This window comes from Mesoplodon densirostris, chromosome 1 (genome assembly GCF_025265405.1).
Source record: "Mesoplodon densirostris isolate mMesDen1 chromosome 1, mMesDen1 primary haplotype, whole genome shotgun sequence".
Classification (NCBI taxonomy): Eukaryota; Metazoa; Chordata; class Mammalia; order Artiodactyla; family Ziphiidae; genus Mesoplodon; species Mesoplodon densirostris.
This window is the reverse complement of record NC_082661.1, coordinates 172,073,341-172,094,039: the sequence shown is the minus strand read 5'-3', so window position 1 is coordinate 172,094,039 and position 20,699 is coordinate 172,073,341.

Sequence of the window (20,699 nt, the reverse complement as noted above, 5' to 3'; positions counted from 1 at the left end):
ACCAACTGGAGCAAGCCAGATATGCCCCCCTAACCAATCACGTAGGATGTCTACTTCTAGTTAATCCACCCCATGCCAACAGCCTCCAATCAGAGCATACCTGAAGTCTTCCCCTTTTTCCACTATAAAATTTTACCCCTTCTCTACACACCAAAAGCAAACAATGGTGGCCGACTCACTTGTTACATCAAACTCAGAGTAGATAGCATTTACTTATTCTCATTTGAGTTATCTTCATGTCTTTCCACAACTCCTAATTATTGAATTGCTTTGTGACTCAGTTTTCTTACTTGTAAAAATAGGATACTAACTTGGGGCATGAATCTTTTGGGAGGAAACTGCCTTGGATAGTGGGGAAGCCTCCTGATAAGGCCCCCACTCCCTGGGTCACCTCTCATCTCAATTCAGCAGCCACATAACCCACTCCCCTCTTGTTCTGTGCATATGTGTGTGCATCGACACGTCCAGTTCCTTCCTTGTTCTCAGGGGAAGAATCCAAAGCCCAGGTGGGAAAAGTGCCTGCTTACCCAAAGCCCTCTCCTCTGGAGGTCTCTGAGAAACCAGTCTCAGTCTTCAGTTTCTCCCCTCTGACTTCCAGACTCCAACAGCAAGCACATGAGCCCGTTCAGCAACCCCACAGGTGTCAGCTTATACCTATGGTGAAACTGAAGCTGGCTAAAGAGGGCAAAAAGCCACCCAGTAGTGAGTTACCAGTAGCCACAGAAGCTTCCCAACTAGGGAAGGCCAGCTGTGGCCTGTACACAGAGCTCTGCCCTCTGCAGGGAGTTTTTCCTCCTAGGTTTCAGGGTGCCCCACCCAGCCTCTCGGAGCTGGAGGCCAGCTGGCTCCAGATGAATTCCTTCTTTCCTGAGGTTGGCTCCACCCAAGGCCAGCCCCACCTTCTCACCGCAAGACAAAAGCCAGAAAAACACAATAGTAATAGGTACCATTCTTTTTGGCACCATGCCGTGTATGGACTGTATTAATCCTCAGAACAACCCTCTGATATATGTACCACAAATGGGGAAACTGAGTCACGGAGCAGTCAAATGATGTGCCCAAGGTCGCACAGGTAGCAAGTAGGAGAACAGCAATGAGGACCCAGGTCTGGAGGTAAACGCTGCACCACCTTGCTGTACTGCCTCTGAATGTTTTCAGATGGACACAGATGCTAATAGAAGAATCTTTGGGGGTGTTCCAAAGTTGGGAGCAAGATCCATTTACATTTCAGAGAAATGCTGGGTTCTCTCTCATTTATTAATTTTGGCTCCATAAACATTTGTTAACCCAAGAGAAATACCAGGAGGACAGAAATGAAGACCCTGTCTACCTCAGGCCTAGCACTTTTCTGGGAACGACGAGGCTGCCCTGCTAATCACCCCACCCATCACTTCAGGGCCTCCCAAACGGGGAAACACATCTTACATTCAAAAGAGAGAACAATGTACATTTCACTAGCCGATACATGTGACACCAGAGAAGTGAGTTTGACATCCAGTTTCCTGGGACCCCACCCAGAACCTGCAAGGCCAGGCCCTCCAGGGCAGAGGTGCTGAATTTTTAACCCCACCCCAGGTGAATCTCATCTGTAGTCTGGGAAACAGTGAACCCAGACCCGGGACTCTCTGAAGTCCCTTCCTAGGGGTAGTCGATGCCACTCGTGTTACCCGCTGACTAGCATGCCGGCCCCAGCCAACACCCCCTGAGCACCTCGCTGCTGTGCTGGGCGGGCAGAGAGCCTGCAGAGCTGCAGGCAGGCCCCTCTGGCCCTCGGAGAGTCACCCCCCTCAGCTCCAGTGCTGCCACTTCTATCAGAACCCAGACCCCGAAGGCACAGGACCAAATGAGGCCACGCTGTTGGAGATTTGTCTGTCTCCCTGAAAAGTCTCCAAGCTGTGGGAGGAAAGAAGCCGGGTTTGCTCATTTTTGTTGGTGAACTCCCTCCTGTCACCCCTCCCTCCTGCTGACACTTTGGAGACTTTCAGTAATTGTCAACTGAATGAATAAATTAATGACAGAGGGAGACAGACGTGTTAACAGCTAACAGTAATTCAAGCAGAATGGAGTAAGTGCTAAATGGTGGTGGAATGAGTCATTATTGCTGACGGGGAAGGAAGAGGGGGAAAGGCATTCATCCCCTCTCCCCTGCACTGTCAAAACAGAGTCTTAACTCTTCCTCCCTTCCTGTCTCTCCCGCATTCAGAAGACAGCAGAACACGCATTGTGTACAGTTTTAATCATTCCAAAGCAAACACCCGCATCGTCACCCACTCTCCAGCTCCCCAGGGTAATTATGAAATAGAACCTTGCCAGAACCCCAGGAGCCTCCTGTATTCCCCGCCATCACCCCCCGCACCGCCTCTTCCCCTCCTCCAACCTCTGTCCTGAATCTGGTGTGAACCAGTTTCTTGCTTTTCTTTATAGTTGAGCCGCGAATGCATATACCACTGGACAACACATTGTCTAGAGTTACCTGGTTTTGAGTTTTCTACATCTGCACATTTTCTTCTGTGGCGTGATCCTTTTGTGCAACATGATTTTTTGGAGTTTTGCCTATGCTGATGCTTGCGGTGGTAGTTCATTCCTCCTCACTGCTACGTGGTCTATTCTACTGTATAAACATCCCCCCTCCCCATTTACTTGGCTATTCTCGTGTTGATGGTCAGTAAGATTGTGTCCACTCTTTGGTGATATTAAGAGTGCTGCTGTATGCAACTCCTACAGTACTATGGCATGCATGCGCAAATCTCTTTAATATATTTAAGAGGAATTGCTGAGTCATGGGGTATGTGATTTTTAACGTTACCAGGTGATGCCTGTTTTCTGAAATGGTTGCACCTAAGTCTAGGCATTCCCATCTGGAGCTCATTCCACTCAGTGGGCCAGGGTAGTCTCTTTCAAACAGATCTGTAATACCAGTTGAACTTCTCTGCCTTCATCAGGCTGAGAGTTTGGGGGAAGCTGAAGGCAAAAAATGGTTCAGAGGCCACTGAAGGGAATAAACCCAAGGTTTATTGGCTACTATGACACTTAAGATTATTCTTTGCTGTGAGTGACAGAAACCCCAAGATAACAGTGGGTTAAACAGGATAGAAGTACGTTCCTCTCTCACACAAATGAAGACCCCTAGTCAGCTATCCAGGCTGGTGTAGTGCTCCACGGTGTAGGTTCCCTCCATTGTCTTTCACTCTCCTCTGCACAGGGCTTGAGCTGCTTAAACTCCCAGGTGGCTGCTTGAGTTCCAGCCATTACATCTAGATTCTAGACAACAAAAAGGAGGAAAGAGGGGCTTCCCTGGTGGCACAGTGGTTGAGAGTCCGCCTGCCAATGTAAGGGACACGGGTTCGTGCCCCGGTCCGGGAAGATCCCACATGCTGTGGAGCGGCTGGGCCCGTGAGCCATGGCCACGGAGCCTGCGCGTCCGGAGCCTGTGCTCTGCAACGGGAGAGGCCACAACAGTGAGAGGCCCGTGTACCGCAAAAAAAAAAAAAGAAAGTTTCACCCCTTTTCTTTGAATACACTTTCAGAAATTCACACAAGCCACTTCCTCTTATTTCCCAATGGCCAGACTTAATCTCATGGACACAATTAACAGCAAGTGATACTACGAATTATAGTCTTTATTCTTGGTGCCCATATGCCCAGCTGAAAGCTGTGGGTTCCATCATTAAGGACGAAGAGAGAATGGATTTGTGGGACAATGAACAATCTCTGCCATAGATTGGCCTTCCTCAGAAGAGCACTTCTAAGCAGATCTGCCTAATTCCCTCACCACGCAAACACTCACACACGGACATAACCCCCAACACAAAATATTGGAGAGTAAAATACATATTTAACAAGGCCACTTTCTTAAACATTGTAAGTTATACTATCTGTTCACTTAGGAAACTGTAATGCCCACATGGTCAATTTCAAAGTAAGTTTTTTTCTCTAGTTATAGTTTTGCCATTCTCCTCTCTGGGTCCTCTCCTCCTGATTTTTTAAGACTAGAGCTTTTCTCCCGGACGTCTCCTAATTAACTGGTACTTAAAGCCCCTTGATACGTAAACAGTGCATTGAAACCCAGATGGGATGGCCTAGAAGCCCACACATCCAGCCTAGGTAAATAAGGTAAATATGTAAACTTAACTGCAAGCAAATCCATTTTTAACATCCCAGAAAATCTCTGCCTCGTAAGTCTTCCAAGGCTTCTAATGGATAGAAAAATATGACCGAACTTTTGGCTCTTCCCAGACACTTCATAATCTGACCCTGACCTACCTTTTTAGCGTTAACTTACCACCATTGTCCAACGTGGGCCAAAATATAATAATGGCAATAATGATGATAATAACAATAAAAACAGTGATACTGGAGGTTACCATTAAATGAGTGTGCATTATGTGCCAGTTACCATTAGTCTATTGACATACATTCTCTCATTTAACCCTCACTGCACCTTTACAGTGTTGGTATTTTTGCCTTTTTACACATGAGGAAACTGAGGCTCAAAGGGAATTTCCCCAAAGTCCTAAAACTGATGTGATAACCAGAATTCTCTGGTCTGGTCAAACCCAGTATTTGAGAATGCAGCTCAAATGTCCTTTCCTCCGTAACCCACCCCTCCCCACCCCAAGCAAAATGAAATGCTGCTTCCTGTGTGCTTCCCTATAATATGTTCATTCTTGTTTACAGCACTTTCTACCAAGTATTCAACAAATTGTCTCTGGGCGCCTGTTACGTGCCAGGTGTTACGTTGTGTGGCTGTGCTCCTGTCCCTCTACCCAGCTAGATCTGGGTATGTTAGTGGAGGAATTGTGTCTCTTTTCTAAAAGAAAAAATTAAAATTACCATTATTTTAATTGTGCTTAAAACGTTCATAACAAAAATTATCATCTTAATCATTATTAAGTATACAGTTCCGTAGTGTTAAGTATATTCACATTGGTGTGCAATCAATCTCCAGAACTCTTTTCATCTTGCAAAACTGAAACTGCACCCATTAAAGAACAGCTTCCCAATCCTCTCTTCCCTCAGCCCCTGGCAACCACCATTCTACGTTCTGTCTCTGTGAATTTGACTACTCCAGGTACACTACATCATATAAGTGGAATCATACCATATTTGTCCCTTTGTAATTGGCTTATTTCACTTAGTGTAATGTCCTCATGGTTCATCCATGGTGTAGCATGTGACAGGATTGCCTTCCTTTATACAGCTGGATAATATTCTGCTGTATGCATTTACCACTTTTGTTTATCCAGTCATCTGTCGATGGACACTTGGGTTGTTTCCATCTCTTGGTTATTGTGAATAATGTTGCTTTGAACATGGGGGTACAAATATCTCTTTGAGATCCTGCTTTCAATTATTTTGGGCGTATATCCAGAAGCAGAATTGCTGGATCATAGAGTAATTCTCTGTGTAATACTTTGAGGAAAACTGATACTGTTTTCCACAGTGGCTGCATCATTTTCCATCCCCACCAACAGTGAACGAGGGTTCCCACATTTCCACGTCCTTGCCAACACGTGCTATTTTCTGGGTTTTTCTTTTTATAATTTTTAATTGAAGTAGAATGACTCTTGAACAACACAGGGTTAATCCTTGTGTAATCTATAGTCAGCCCTCCATACCCCAGGTTCCTGTGCATCCTCGGATTCAACCAACCATGGACCGTGTAGTAACTGTAGTATTTACCATTGAAAATTTTTGCATATAAGTGGACCTGCGCAGTTCAAACCCATGTTGTTCAAGGGTCAATTGACATTTCTTTTAAACAGGAGCCATTCTAATGGATGTGAGGTGGTTTATTTTTTAAATTCTTACTAAATGAGCACAGACTCTGGCATATCAGAGTGTTTGTGGAGTGAATGAATGAGTGACTTCACCACAAACGAATGGGGTCGTCTTGGCTACCAGGGTTTGTTTGATGAAGAAATAGTCTACAGTATACCGGTGTCTTGACGAAGGTCAAGAACCTGAATTTGAATTGACTTCGAGACACGTGCACTCTCTACAGAACACTCCCTGGGGCTCTCCTCTGAGCCCCAAGGAGATGGTTCCTGCCTACCAAGCCCCAAAGGCCCACCCTTGGTCCCCTTGGTGGGAAGCTCCTTGAGGGTGGGAGAGATGCAGCCCCTCCGTAGGGTTACCTCTCCAACCTGGCTCCACTCTGCATAAAGCAAACAAATCCAGGAGAAAGAAACTCGTGGGCATGCAGCATGAAAAATCCAAGGACCCCCAAGCCCATCCCCACCCCAACCCCTCCCCTGTTCTGGGGGTGGAGGAAGGGAACAGGAGCCCAGCCAACTTTCCCCTCCCACCCTCAGTGCTCAGTGGGGCAGGGAGAGTCACATTTCAGCAACACTCCCAAGCCTAGTTGAAGGCTGAAGCAAGAGGCCACACTGCCTTGTGAGAGCTCTCTGGATGCCTGCAGGCTTATGCTGGACTGAGTCACTTCCTCACCTTAATTCTCCCCTAATACCTTCCCTTTCTCTGCAGGTTCACTCCCCGCACCACTGTCTGGGTGAGGAATGTCTGGGGAAGCTGCAGAGGTGGGTCAGCTGAGCTGTCTGCCTAGATACTGCAAACATGACCATGACTGGGGACAGAGGATGTGGGGGGTGGGAGTGGGGCGTATAAGCAAAGCCAGGTTTGTCTGCTGGCTCTGAGGAGCACCCCTAATCCCTTCAGCCAGTTTGATCTCTGCAAGTCTGAGCACAAAGTTGTCACCTCCAGGCAGGATTCCTGAGGGGCCTGAGCAGGGGCTGGTGGAGGAAGGAGGAGAGGATGAAGAGGAGCAGAGGAAAGGGTGGGGACATGGCTGCTTTGCGTTCCAGGGACCTCCATCACGTGCTACCTGCCCTGGAGAACACGGCTGCCTCCTGGAAGGTCAAGTTCAAAGGTCATCTTCTGTGTGCCAGTTTCCTGGATGAGTCTGCAGAGGTCACAACATTAGCCAGAGCCTGCTTGTTTCTGGAAGTACAGCTGTTCCTTTTACCTGTATGTACTCTTTCCTTCCTTGTCTACAGCTAAAGTTTTCTTTTGGATTCCGGATTCTTCGTCTGTATCTCTTTACCATTGCTTCCTGTGTCTGCCTGCCTCAGCTTGTACATCCTAAGATAGAAATCAGGGCACAGTTGTTTTTTATGGTTTTTTTTTTTTTTTTTTTTTTTTTTTTTTTTTTTTGCGGTATGCGGGCCTCTCACTGTTGTGGCCTCTCCTGTTGTGGAGCACAGGCTCCGGACGCGCAGGCTCAGCGGCCATGGCCCATGGGCCCAGCTGCTCCATGGCATGTGGGATCTTCCCGGACTGGGGCACGAACCCGTGTCCCCTGCATTGGCAGGCGGACTCCCAACCACTGCGCCACCAGGGAAGCCCCCAGGGCACAGTTTTAATTTTTATTAAAGTTATTCATTCACATAGCTCAAAGAGTCAAATAGTGGTGCAAAATTTATGAAAAAGCTCTCTCCCTCATCAGAGCTCTCCCCGTTCAATTTTTATGGCTCATTCTTTTGGCATCTGCCATAACTTCCTAAATAATATTGTTTTATTACTACTTCACAATTTTTCAGTTTCAGGGACTATTTATTATCGTCTTCCCCACTCCAACAACCCACTCACCCTCCTGGCCCCCATCCTCCCAATATAACCATATAATAATTTGGTTAGAGCAGCAGTGTTTACATTATTACCTCCAGGTAAACACTATTCCCATGTGTTTACACTATAAGCTATGGGATGTACTATGATTTCTTCTTTTCATGCATACGTTTTTATTTTCCCTGGAGTTAATAACCATCCCCCCTCACCCCAATTCACTTAGTATTCTTTGTACTCAATGCCAAACTCTTCCAGTTGTTGAAATCTCCCCTCAGTACCTTTAGATGATGTTCTACCAATTTCATTTTCTTGAAGCAATCTCTCCTGGAGCTTCCTGACCTAATTGGATTTAGGCTGAGTGCCCTCTAGGCCTGTTGTACTATTTTTAATCTAGCAATCTCCCTTCACCAACATCCTGGGGGATTCTCTACACCACTCTCCTGAGTCAGATTCCTCTTTCCTATTGTCAGCCTTTTGCTTGGTTTACAAACTTATTTTGGTGAAACACATCCTCCAGTAGCCTCTAAAGTACATGAAAAAAATTTTTTGATCAAAGATCATTTAAGTGACATAAACTTTTTTTTTTAAACTTTCAAACTTGATTGATAGTTTGGTTGGATATAAAATTTTAAGTTGTGGGTAATTTTCTTTCTCTTTTTTTTCTTTTGGCCTTGCCACTCAGCATGTGGGATCCTAGTTCCCTGACCAGGGATCAAACCTGTGCCCCCTGCAGTAGAAGCACAGTTTCAACCAATGGATCGCTAGGGAAGTCCCAAGTGTGAGTAATATTCCTGCAGAATTTTGAAAGCATTGCTTAAGTGTCTTCTCACTTCCGCTGCTTCTGTTGAAACATTCAAGCCATTTTAATTCCTGACCTAATCCCTCTCCCTTTGGTGAGATCTCTTTGTCTTCTGTGTTCTGAATTATAATGATTTGTCTTGATATGGGTCGTTTATTTTCATCCATTATGTCAGGTGCTCAATGGGCCCTTTTAATTTGGAAGTGCATGTCCCTCAGTTTTGGAAAAGTTTCTTCAAGTATTTATTTGATCATTTCCTCCACTCCATTTTCTCTGTTTTCTGTTTTTGTTTTTTCCTAGAACTTGGTTTTTTCATTTATGAAACCGCGAGAGTGATACCAACCTCAGATGACCATTGTAAGAGTTAACAGACATAGCATTTAACAGGTTCAGCAGGGCACTCCCTACATGGCAAAGCTCAAGAAAATGGTGACCACTGACCATTACTTTTATGGACATGAAGATGCTTTGTACCCTGTTAAGTACTTGGTGGGCATCCCCTTTTGGACAGCCCAGCATCTAAATCCCCCCTTCCTCCATTGAGTGAAGGCCTCTCCTTGCCTCCCATTCCTGAGGACAGGACTTACAGACCCTCACTATCCCTGTCCCCTGGTCCCTGGTGGCTGTCATGACCAACTGCACGCTCCTGCATGCCCTCCTTATTTGGCAGCAGGCACTAAGGCAGCACCAGACCCACTGGCACAGTGCCTCGGATCCTAATCAGACCCAACTGGCTCTCTGCTGCCATTCACCCTTGGGCTTTGCCCATTTTCTCATTGTGGGTTTCCAGCCTTCGTGATGATTCTGTGAGCTGCCTGATATGTTTCCAAAAACAAAACAACACAAAACTTTTCCACGTCATTAGCAGGATTTGGTTTCTATTTCTTGTTACCAGGAACTCTGATGAATAAACCTGATTTATTCATGTTTAAGGCAAAGCAAGTTATCAAAACAAGGGCAATGAAGTTTGAAACACCAATGGGACCAGGAAACAAAGTGGTCCCACCTGCCCTCCTGGTTAATCTCGTGTGTTAAGAACAGGCAACTTGTGAAAAGTGAAAACAAACGGTCAACAAAAAGTTGAGCCTCAGGAGAAGACAAAGAACTCCAAATTAAAATAGGTATTTTCTCCTGTCCTATTAGCAAATGCACCTACATACAGGGGTGTGTGTGTGCGTGCGTGCGTGCGTGCATGTGTGATGTGTGTGTGTGTGTGTGTGTAATTAAAGTGTAATAGGGACTTCCCTGGTGGTGCAGTGGATAAGAATCCACCTGCCAATGCAGGGGACATGGGTTCGATCCCTGGTCTCGGAAGATCCCACATGCCGCGGAGCAACTAAGCCCATGCACCACAACTACTGAAGCCCGCGCACCTAGAGCCTGTGCTCTAAGACAAGAGAAGCCACCGCAATGAGAAGCCCATGCACTGCAATGTGGAGTAGCCCCTGCTCGCTGCAACTAGAGAAAGCCCACGCGCAGCAACGAAGACCCAATGCAGCCAAAAATAAACAAAATTAAATCTTAAAAAAAAAAAAACCAAAACAAAACAAAACAGAAAAACAAAAATAAAAGTGTTGGGCCTCCCTGATGGCGCAAGTGGTTGAGAGTCCGCCTGCCGATGCAGGGGATACGGGTTCGTGCCCCGGTCTGGGAGGATCCCATGTGCCGCGGAGCGGCTGGGCCCGTGAGCAGTGGCCGCTGAGCCTGCGCGTCCGGAGCCTGCGCGTCCGGAGCCTGCGCGTCCGGAGCCTGTGCTCCGCAACAGGGGAGGCCACAACAGTGAGAGGCCCGCATACCGCAAAAAAATAAAAAAATAAAAAAATAAAAGTGTTATAGCGGCTGTGGGCAGGGGAGCAAAGTGTCCCACACACGTCACAGACAGTGCTAGCCCGCCAGTCCCAAGGGAGTCTAAACAAGGGTCGTGACCTCATCAGTGGAGAAACACTTTAAAGATCACTTCCCACTGTCTTGAGCAGTTTTGCTATAGGACAAGATGGGGAACAATAATCACTACCATGTGCATGGATTTGTTGGGAAGTACGACTTGGCTGTGCCTTTAAAAAAATTGTGATAAAATATACATAACATAAATTTACCATTTTAACCATCTTTAAGGGTACAGTTCAGTGGCATTCCGTACATTGATGTTGTTGTGCAGCCGATCTCCAGAACCCTTTCATCTTGCAAAACTGAAACTCTGCATCCATTAGACAATAATTCCTCATTCCCCCCTCCCCTCAAGCCCTGACTACTGTAATTGTACTTCTGTCTCTATGAATTTGACTGCTCTAGGTACATCCTATAAGCAGAAATCATACAGTATTTGTCTTATTGCGACTGGCTTATTTCACTTAGCATGATGTTCTCAATGTTCATCCCTGTTGAGGCATATGTCAGAATTTCCTTTCTCTTTTTTTTTTTCTCCAGTTTTATTGACTTAATGGACACACAACACTGTATAAGTTTAAGGTGTACAGAATAATGATTTGACTTGATGAAATGATTCACACATGATGAAATGATTTCCTCTGTAAGTTTAGTAAACGTCCATCATCTCATATAGACACAAAATTAAAGAAATAGAAATTATTTTCCTTGTGATGAGAACTCAGGATTTACTCTTAACAACTTTCATATATAACATAGAGCAGTGTTAATTATCTTTATCATGTTGTACATGACATCCCTAGTACTTATTTATCTTATAACTGGAAGTTTGTAACTTTTGACCACCTTCATCCAATTCTCTTTCCCCCTACCCTTTGCCTCTAATAACCACAAGTCTGATCTCTTTCTCTATTAGTTTGTCTGTTTGTTGTTGAAGCATAATTGACCTACAACACTATGTTAGTTCTTGGTATACAACATAGTGATTCCACATTTCCATGCATTTCAAAATCATCACCATAATGTCTAGTTGTCCTCTGTCACTATACAAAGTTATAACATTGTTATCGACTGTATTCCCTACACTGTACACTTCATACTCATGACATTTATTTTGTAACTGGAAATTTGTACCTCTTCATTTCCCTCACCTTTTTCTCTCCTCCCCCAACCCCCCTCTCCTCTGGCAACCACCTATTTGTTTTCTGTATCTATGACTGCATTTCTGTTCTGTTACATTTGTTCATTTGTTTCTGGTTTTATTTTTTTAATATTTATTTATTTATTTCACTGCACCTGGTCTTAGTTGCAGCACGTGGGATCTTCGTTGCAGCATGCCGGATCTTTAGTTGCTGCATTCGGGAACTAGTTCCCTGACCAGGGATTAAACTTGGGCCCCCTGCGTTGGGAGCACTGAGTCTTAACCACTGGACCACCAAGGAAGTCCCTGTTTTTAGATTCCACATGTAAGTGAAATCATACAGTATTTGTCTTTCTTTAAATTATTTCACTTAGCATAATACCCTCTGGGTCCATCTATGTTGTTGCAAATGGCAAGATTTCATTCTTTTTATGGATGAGCAGTATTCCATTGTGTAGATACACCACATCTCTATCCATTCATCCATCAGTGGGCACTTGGGTTCCTTCCACCTTTTGGCTATTGTGAATAAAGCTGCTATGAATGTGATCATACAAATATCTGTTAATTCATAGCTTGGGTGTCAACTCAGGTCATCTTCCTTTGAGACTTAAATAAAATCAACTTGAGGTACACCTACAGCCCTCCACCCCTAAAAGAAAAAAGAATGGACGCCTTCCTTGATGTTGTCACAGTACCCAGGAGCCCCCTCCTGCCTTCCAGAGACCACAATGACACTATTTTTGGAGTGCTAGGTGCTGTACTAGGTGCTAGGTGCTTCACAGCTCTTACCTCTTTTAGTACTGACGGCAGCCCCACGAGGTGGGCAAGGACCACGGCTGACCCATTTGGGCCTTTTTACAAATTAGGTCTAGATGCTCATTCTTCCTGGCAGATCCATAGCTCGGCAAGCAGAGCAGGGTCTAGATGGAAGTGTCCACTTGGGTCTTCGGCATGGCCCCCTTGTGCGAACCACAGCCAATTATATATACAACACAATTACATATGAGGGCCCTGAGGCAGGTACAGTGGGTAACTGGGTAACCCGGGTTTATGGATGAGGAAAGTGAAGCATGGAGGTGAAGGAGTTTGCCTGAGGTCATAGGGAGCCAAGGCAAACTTAGAGCAGAATGAGGCCTGCTTTATTTGTTTGTTTGTTTGTTTTTGCAGTACGCGGGTCTCTCACTGTTGTGGCCTCTCCCGTTGCGGAGCACAGGCTCCAGACGTGTAGGCTCAGCGGCCATGGCTCACGGACCTAGCCACTCTGTGGCACGTGGGATTCTCCCGGACCAGGGCACGAACTCGTGTCCCCTGCATCGGCAGGCGGACTCTCAACCACCGCGCCACCAGGGAAGCCCTAGGCCTGCTTTAAAATGCAGACCTTATTTAGGTATGATGAGGCCAGCAGGTCAGGAGACGATTGTCATTGAAAAGATAGTACATGTACCGCATGGTGACTATTCTTCATAATACTGCATTGCATACTTAAAAGTTGCTAAGAGGGAATTCCCTGGTGGTCCAGTGGTTAGGACTCCACGATTCCATTGCCGGGGGTTCGGGTTTGATCCCTGGCCAGGGAATTAAGATCTCACAAGCTGCGCGGCATGGCCAAAAAAAAAAAAAAAAAAGTTGCTAAGGGAGTAGACCTTAAGAGTCCTCATCAGAAGAAAAAAAATTTTTTTTGGTAACTATGTATGGTGAGAGATGTTAACCAGACTTATTGTGGTGATGATTTTGTATACACAGTCATCCCTCAGTATTTCCTGGGGATTGGTTCCAGAACCCCTGAGGATACCTAAATCCACGGATACTCAAGTCCCTTGTATAAAATGGCGTAGCATTTGCATATAACCTACACATATCCTCTCGTATACTTTATTATTTATTTATTTATTTAAAATTTTTATTTGTTTATTTTTTTGGCTGTGTTGCGTTTTCGTTGCTGTGCGCGGGCTTTCTCTAGCTGTGGTGAGCGGGGGCTACTCTTCGTTGCCGTGCACAGACTTCTCATTGCGGTGGCTTCTCTTGTTGCCGAGCGTGGGCTCTAGGCGGTCAGGCTTCAGCAGTTGTGGCACGTGGCTCAGTAGTTGTGGCTCACGGGCTCTAGAGTGCAGGCTCAGGAGTTGTGGTGCACGGGCTTAGTTGCTCCTCGGCTTGTGGGATCTTCCGGGACCGGGGCTCGAACCTGTGTCCCCTGCATTGGCAGGAGGATTCTTAACCACTGGGCCACCAGGGAAGCCCCTCCCGTATACTTTAAGTCATCTGTAGATTACTTATAATACCTAATACAATGTAAATGTCATGTAAATAGTCATAAATACAATGTAAATGCAATGTAAATAATTGCTGGTGCAGCAAATTCAAGTCCTGCTCTTTGGACCTTTCTGGAATTTTTTTGTGTGTGAGTATTTTTTTTTTTTTTTTTTTTTTTTTTGCGGTATGCGGGCCTCTCACTGTTGTGGCCTCCCCCGTTGCGGAGCACAGGCTCCGGACGCGTAGGCTCCGGACGCGCAGGCTCAGCGGCCATGGCTCACGGGCCCAGCCGCTCCGCGGCATATGGGATCCTCCCAGACCGGGGCACGAACCCGTATCCCCTGCATCGGCAGGCGGACTCTCAACCACTTGCGCCACCAGGGAGGCCCCGTGTGTGAGTATTTTTGATCCATGGTTGGTTGAATCCATGGTTGCTGAACCCTTGGATACAGAGGGCAGACTGTATACAAGTATTGAATCATTATGTTGTACACCTGAAACTAATATAATGTTATATGTCCGTTAAACCTCAATTAAAAAAAAAGAAAGAAAAGATAGTATGTTACTCACAGTTCCCAAGAGGAGGGGCCACACCATGCAGGGTCACGCCAGGAAGCACCAGGGTCAGTCAGTCAGGAGGCAGGAGGGGAGAGGGAACATGCGCAAGAGCCTTTATTGTGGTTTCTGCAGGAAACACAGGTGAGACAAGTATACAGGCATAGGACTGACTAGTTTGAATAATTTCAGTGGGCTCTGGGGCATAGGACTGCCCCTAGTTGTCTGATACCTGGCTCTGGGATGATTAGGACAGGGAAATAGTCACCTAGAGTGTGAGAGTTTGTAAGGTCTTGATAAAGAGGATGGTTGGTGCATGGGCTCTGAATTGACTAGTTTGCACAGAGAAGGTGTACTCACTGGAGAGCCCTTTACTATCTGTCGCAATTGGCTGCTCCTGAGAAGCACAGTCTCTTCAGGGTCAGCATAGGCCCCAAGATGTCAACGCATCAGAATAAGAAGAGATGCTTCCTACAAGGCTGATGCCCAGGTTCTTAATCACTTTGCCTTCCCTCCTTAATACCTTCTCTCATTGATGGTTTTGAAATTTTACATTTTTTTCCTTTTGGCTGTGGAACCCTTTCTCCAAATGAAATCTTGAGGCTGTCCAATTTATTAAAGACTGCTACTCTGATGCTGACAGATGGTAATTAGACTTATTGTGATCACTTCATAATGTATAAAAATATCGAATCATTAGGTTGTACACCTGAAATGAATACATTGTAAGTCAATTATATTTCAATTAAAAAAAAAAGAATGCTGCTGTGGCTGGTGGGCAGGGGTAGGAGGGCACAGTATGAAGCCCCCAGTAGTTTGCACCTGCTCATTTCGGAAGCAGCCTTAGAGGCCCTGCTGACCCTTCTTATACAGAGCAGAGGGGTGAGAGGAGGCTGGCCAGGAGGCAGATCCTAGAGTGGCCACTAAGGCTGTGTGACCTTGGGGTGGTAATTTCCCTCTCACTTACTTACTTACTCACTCACATTTATTTATTTGTTTGTTTGTTTGTTTGTTTGCTGTGCCACGCAGCTTGCCAGATCTTAGTTCCCCGACCAGGGATTGAACCCGGGGCCATGGCAGTGAAAGCGCCGAGTCCTAATCACTGGACTGCCGGTGAAGTCCATCTCACTCTCTTCTTTAAAACAGCTTTATTGAGATATCATTCACACACCTTACAATTTACCCATTTAAAGTATACAATTAAGTGGTTTTTAGAATACTTAGACTTGTGCATCTATCACTGCAATCGATTTTAGAACATTTTCATCACCCCAAAAAGAAACCTCATACCCATTAGCAGTCACCATCCAACCTTCCTATCCCCCCAGCCCTAGGCAACCACTGATTTACTTTCTGTCTTTATAGATTTCCCTATTCTGGACATTTCATATAAATAGAATTATTTAATATGTGGTCATGTGTGATCCTTTGTGAGAGGCTTCTTTCACGTAGTGTAATGTTTTTGAGGATCATCCACATTGTACCATGTGTCAGTACTTCATTACTTTTTGTGGCAGAATAATACTCCACTATGAGTATGTCACATTTTGTTTATCTGTTCATCCACTGATGGACATCTGGGTTCTTTCCACTTTTTGTCTATTATGGATAATGCTGCCATGAACATTCATGTACAAGTTTTTGTGTTAAAATATTTTTGAATTCTCTTGGGGATATACCTAGGTGTGGAATTGCTGGGTCATGTGGTAAACCTATGTTTAACCTTTTGAGCAACTACCAGACTTGTTTTCCCAAGTGGCTTGTTATGGACTGAATGTTTGCCTGCCCCCCACAATTCATATGTCGAAGGCTTAACATATTAGAAGGTGGGGCCTTTGGGACATAATTAGGTTTAGATGAGGTCATGAGGGTGGTGCCCCCATGATGGGATTAGTGTCCTTTTAAGAAGAGGAATAGATACCAGAGCTTCCTCTCTCCACCATGTGAGGACTCAGCAAGAAAGTGGTTGTCTGCAAATCAGCATGAAAACCCTTATGAGGAACTGAGTATGCTAGCACCTTGATCTAGGACTTCCCAGTGTCCAGAACTGTGAGAAATGAATGTCTGTTGCCTAAGCCATACAGCCTGTGGGTTTCTGTTGTAGCAGCTCAAGCTAAGACACAGCTGTGTATGAAGTTTCCAATTTCCCCACCAGCAGTGTATGAAGGTTCCAATTTCTCAGCTTCACAAACGCTTGTTACCCTTCGTCTTTTTGACTGTAGTCATCTTAATGGGTGTGCGGAGGGATCTCACGGTTTGGCTTTGCATTTCCCTGGTGGCTCACCTTCCCTCTCTTGAGCCACACCCTCCTCCTTTGCTAAGACAGGATCTAGAGGTTCTTCAAAAGTCCTTCTGGGGATTTCCCTGGCGGTCCCGTGGTTAAGACACTGTGCTTCCACTGTAGCGGGTGTGGGTTCAGTCCCTGGTCGGGGAACTAAGATCCCCCATGCTGTGCAGCACGGCCAAAAAAAGTAAATAAATTTTTAAAAATTAAAAAAACCCAAGTCCTTCTGGCTTGACATTCTGAGTTCTTTATGTGTTTCCTTTAGAACCCTGAAGATCCACTGCTGTGGGTGGGATTAGAGAGTGGGGTAAGGCAGAGGAAAAGGAAGAGACAGGCTGTGATAAGAGCACGTAGAAATCCTTCTAAAGAGCCATGGTCACAGGATACCAGAGGTAGCAGCACGTTTGCCTTCATCCAGTCCAAAGTGCCAGGCTATTTTATAGGTGAGGAAAGTGAGGTCCAGAGGGGTGACAGTTACCTAAAGGTGCTCAGCATGTCAGTGGCAGATCAGAGAATCCAGACTTGCTTAGGGGTGCTGGAGAGCCCTGGGTTTGATTCCCACTGGTCTGCGTGACTGTGGGCCACTTTCTGAACCACAGTTTACCCATCTGTGTAATGGGGATAATACCTACTTTATGGAATTGTTTTGAGGATATAAAATATTTAACATAGTAAATGCTCTGTAAATAACTTATTTAATTTTGGAATTTTTTTTAAAGTAAGTTTCGTTAACATCCATCACCTTACATCATTACAATTTTTTTTCTTGTGATGAGAACTTTTATTTTTTTGAGATTAATTTATTATACATTATTACCAAACTGTTATCATGATTTTTTGTTAATTAATCAATTTATTTTTGGCTGTGTTGGGTCTTTGTTGCTGTGCGCAGGCTTTCTCTCTCGTTGCAGCAAGCGGGGGCTACTCTTCATTGCAGAGCATGGGCTTCTCACTGCGGTGGCTTCTTTTTGTTGTGGAGCATGGGCTCTAGGCGCACGGGCTCAGTAATTGTGGCTCGTGGGCTCCAGAGTGCAGGCTCAGTAGTTGTGGCGCACGGGCTTAATTGCTCTGTGGCATGTGGGATCTTCCAGGACGAGGGGTTGAACCCATGTCCCCTGCATTGGCAGGCAGATTCTTAATCAGTGCGCCACCAGGGAAGTCCCTAATTTTGGAATATTTAATATCTACATACCTATAATAAAAGAAATTCAAATAATATACAAAAGAGCATACAGTGAAAAATCTCTCTCCTCCACCACCTTCTTGGGAGCCACCACTTTTACTAGTTTCCTGTCTTTTCTTTCAGATATATTCTGTGCATACAATAGAAGTTATTTACCACACGGGTCCCTTAGAGTCGGTAGAGATCATTAACTTGCTGCCTTTTTAAACTGGTCTTTCCCACCCTGGCCCTTCACCCCCCCCTTCTCCTGCCAGCACACAGAACTGTGGGGCTCCCTTATTTGTCCAGCTCCCCTTTCCCAAGCCCCATCCACCTGGTAATGATTTCCTAGAGAGTCTCCCAGGGGTCTCCATGGGGACGTTTCCTGCTCCAATCTCCATGGCAACTCTTCAGGTTGCCATGGTGACACTTAAGTGATTATTTGGAGACCCTTAAATAAATCACCCACGGTGGTATATGCTAGAAGCATTTGGCTCCGGCTCTTATGTTTGGGGCCAGGCTTGGGGCCCAGGCCTGCAGGCAGAAATGGGAGGAGGGGAGGAGGCGGTGGTCCGGGCCCCTCGCCCTTGGTTCTAGCGCTACAAGGGGGCCTCCCTCAGCAAAGGTGGACTTGAGCCTTTGGGAAGTGGTGCAAGGACAAGCAGCAGTCAGGCTCCTGCAGTCCCTGAATAGATCCTGCAGAATGCAGGAGATGCTTAACGGGACTGGGGGCTCAGGACGAGGGGCAGCTGTGAGGAAGCTGGAAAGTGACGGAGCAGGGATTCAAGTCCATGCCTGCTGGGCTCCAAGGCCCTCACTCCCTGACTCTACTGAGAGGGAATTTCAGATTGAATCCACCCCAGTTATTCAAAGAATATTTTTAGGGAATTCCCTGGTGGTCCAGTGGTTAGGACCCTGCAGTTCCACTACTGGGGGCACAGGTTCTAGCCCTGGTTGGGGAACTAAGATCCCACATGCTGAGAGGCATGGAAAAAACAACAAAAAACCACAATATTTTTAAAGCACCTACTACATGCCAGGTACTGTGCTAAGCATTGAGGTTACAGCAGTGAATAAAACAAACAAAAATACCTGTCCTTCTGGAGCTTACATTCTACTGGGAGAGATACAATTAGCAAAATAATTAACTCTGTAGGCTAAACGGTGGTTTAAGCGCAGGGTTAGGGAAAGGGGCTAGGGAGTGCCAGGATAAGCAGTGGCATGCACTGCCACAAGGGCTGGGGCTCCTGGGGCCCAGCTCTTGGGACAGCGGTCTTGGGACAATTCCCTCAAGGGACTAAGAATGAGGTGTGAGAAGAACTGGTGAAGACTGGAGGCTCCATCAGTTGTGACCGGCTCCTTCCATGTGTTCTGGCAGCACAGCTAACAGTTTAGTCTTCCAGTTTCCTGGATGCCTCAGAAGATGCATTAAAGCAGACAGGCATGGCTGAGGGTTTAATGTCCATTTTACAGACTGGGAAACTGAGACCAAAAGGAGGAAGCAGCGTGCCTAAGGCAGTGCTGCTAATGGCAGGCAGAGTGAGGACTACAGCTTGAGTCTTGGATAGTCCAGGAGTATTTCTGCTGGACCAATGGATTTATCGGCAAACCTGCAAATTCGTACCTACCCTGAGTACTGTTTTACAGAAATCTGAAAAAACTACTTGTCTTGAGCACCTGGGAGACTGGTGGAGTCTATCTGGGGAGTCTGGTTTATTTTATTTCTAATGTCAACCTCAAGTGGTATGTGATGGCTCGTTCTTCAGCGGTGGTGCAGACGGAAGGGCGCAATGGTGTGATTCTTCTCACTCCTGGCTTCCCCTCCTCAAGGAAGTGGAGAAGTTTGGAAGCACAGGTCCAAGGCACACAGTGTACAGAGTGCATATCAAGTGTTACTCTGTGCCAACAAGCTTCCTAAGGAGGCGGTGAGACGAGGCCTTCTACACTAGCCTCTCTCTGACTTCTCTGAGTGTAGACTATCCACCTTTAAATAGGCCTTGGGAACAATTCCCTGGCGGTCCAGTCATTAGGACTCTGTGCTTTCACTGCTGAGGGCACGGGTTCAATTCCTGGTCAGGGAACTAAGTTCCCATAAGCTGTGTGGTGCGGCAAAAAAAAAAAAGGCCTTGGGTTTGGGGCCAGGTTCAGAGGCAACAGAAGATGATTTCAGGCCAGTTTAAGCCTCAAGAGGTATTGACGGCAAGTTCCTCGGACAGTGAGTAGAGGGGCTGAGTGGGCAGCTTCAGGAGGGACAGGAGGCCGTGGGCACTCTCTGGGGCCTGGCCCCGGCTCAGACCCCAGGTCTGAGCTCCTGGAGATGACGTGGCTGGTCTCCCACTGGCGGCCCTTGGGGGGCCAGGCTCCCTCCTTCCACAGGCCTTCCTGTGCACTGGCCCCTCTGCCTGGAAACGCTCATACCCTTGCTCTGCTCATCCTTCAGGAATCTGCTTTGTCACTGCTCACAGAGGCCTCCTCCTCCTTCTCCATCACTGCAGCCGTCTCCTCGATTCTTAGTGCGGTTTGTAATTGTCCATTTGTTTACTGTCTCGTCCAGACTGCTTTTCAATCTGAATACAGTATCCCTTAACCACATATGGGCTTTGAGAACTTGAAACTTGAGATGTGCTGTTAAGAGTAAAACATACACTGGATTTTGAAAACTCAGTGTGAAGAGTGTAAAATACCTCATTCATAATTTTTTATATCGATTGCATGTTGAAATATTGTGGATATGTTTAATTATGTAGATTATTAAAATTAAGTTCACAGTTTAAAAAATGTGGATACTAGAAAATTTTAACTTACATATGTGGCTTCTATTATATTTCTGCTGGATAGTGATGTGACTACATTAATTCCGTAAGGAAAGGAGCCATGGAAGGGTTCACCACTCAATACCCTGCACCTGGTACTGGGGCCAGGACATAGTAGGTGAGCAATAAACAGTGTTAGTTATTGAATGAACGCTTGACCGTTACATTTTCCATCAGTCTAGAGACATTTTGAACAGTCTGCTAAGGAATGTGATCTA